The sequence below is a fragment of the Mizuhopecten yessoensis genome, unplaced genomic scaffold (genome assembly GCF_002113885.1).
Source record: "Mizuhopecten yessoensis strain PY_sf001 unplaced genomic scaffold, ASM211388v2 scaffold401, whole genome shotgun sequence".
NCBI lineage: Eukaryota > Metazoa > Mollusca > Bivalvia > Pectinida > Pectinidae > Mizuhopecten > Mizuhopecten yessoensis.
Window position 1 is genome coordinate 402,069 of NW_018403528.1, and position 1,950 is coordinate 404,018.

Consider the following 1,950-nt stretch of genomic DNA (forward strand, 5'->3'; position numbering starts at 1 on the left):
ATGTACATGTATACGACGATTACCCAGCATAGATATCAATGTACATGTATACGACGATTACCCAGCATAGGTATCAATGTACATGTATACGATGATTCCCCAGCACAGGTATCTATGTACATGTATACGACGATTACCCAGCACAGGGATCAATGTACATGTATACGACGATTACCCAGCATAGATATCAATGTACATGTATACGACGATTACCCAGCACAGGTATCAATGTACATGTATACGACGATCACCCAGCACAGGTATCAATGAACATACAATAACCTCCCAGACACTTGCGGATCTACATGAGGGAACCACTAACTTAGGGATTTTCATTTCTGAAAACCTTAAGAAACCAGCGTAGAAACCAGAGTAGGAAACCAGGGTAGAAAACCATATGGATCCGCGTCTGTAGCGTCCTATAAGTCACTATCGTAACCGAGTAATACCACACGCCACATCCTCATTGGGATGGATCACAATCACGTGGAAGTCGGAGATTTGTTACATTAACTCTGTGTTACTATTTTCAGAAACAGCGGATTAATATGCATTATAAGATGTAAGTTCATAGTAACGACACAACGCTCTCTGCCAAACGCAGTCCTTTCCCCCGTACATTTTTTTCACACGTTTTACATTGCTTTCTTATAAAAAAAGATATTTTTATCATATATAGTTTAACAGGAGAGGAAAAAATGCAAGGCCAGACCGTGGTTCGAACCCGGGCCCGGGACCTTCCGAACTTCAGACGGACGCTCTACCAATTGAGCTATCTGGTCACCGACGATCGATCCAGTCCAGTTCCGCTCCAATAGCAATCAGAGACTTTCATTTTTGTGACTATGTGGTTATATGGACCTGAGAAAGTGATGTTAACCTGAAGTTCGAACACAATTTTAATTGTATTTGAAAGTTGAATTGAAAAAAATTATGATCAATCTCCTACGGTATGAGGACCAGTCAATGCAATGGCCTAATCTGACTTTCATAGTGACGTCACGAGTAGCATGTAACGAGATGACGTCACGAATTCGCTGTAAAGGGCAATAGTAGTTACTTAACATTCTCTGTGATGTCACAAGTAGCAAGGTTACTACGACAGAAATTCGTGGGGATGTGTTTATATTCGTTTTTAATTTTCTGACAAGTTGTGTTGTTTAAAAATTTGGTAAATCTTGTCTTAAAGTAATCCCAAAGTAAATGCAATTCCATCTGAAACGCTTTTCATACAAATCATAGTTATTCAATAGGAACTTGTTTCAGTCAGTGAACCCTTTCTTCATCTCCTTTAAAGGACATCCTGTAATATTTAACATGATTTGATGTCCTCAAATGACTGTTTTTTTTCACGCTGCTGACTTTCCGAAACACCGGTATCCATAGGTCATATTTCAAAATTTTGTAACACACAACAATGATTCTCTCTCCGACCACGTTGAACTTGTAGACTATGACAGGATGAAAAGTATCTGAAGAGGTGTTCTTTTTAGTGCACTGTATTTAGACAGCAAAATTTTGTATTGCAGCCTGTATCGTACATGTAACCAATAAAGTGAATATAACACTGGTGTATTGAGCTATTCCTTTCGAATTCTGGTAAACACGCGCTAAAGTGTAACTACAGATTTTAGAATCTTTGCAAAGACGTCATGTAAATACCACCCTTTTATTTGTTCAATTATGTGCACATTGGTTACTTAAATGTATAAAAGTGAATGTAAGCCTTTGTTTTTTGTTTTCAAAATTATAACCATTACTATTATCCATATGTTGTAAAGCACTTTAGAGTAATTTTACAAATTATATAGGGCGCTATATAAATGTTGTATATTATTATTATTATTACAGATCATCTGCAGACTGCCAGTTTGTTTCATTCTAACATATTGTAATGACACTGAATAGTCAAAGAGACCAGTTAGTGTGTCAGATAAGCCATACAGAAGG

General features: G+C 37.4%; 1 non-coding gene across 1 annotated transcript; it reads right to left on the reverse strand.

The window, feature by feature from the left end:
• Positions 1–703: 703 nt before the first annotated feature.
• On the reverse strand, positions 704–782 carry Trnaf-gaa. The gene has a single exon. It is a non-coding gene; the product is annotated as a tRNA-Phe (tRNA).
• Between the last annotated feature and the right edge of the window lie 1,168 nt (positions 783–1,950).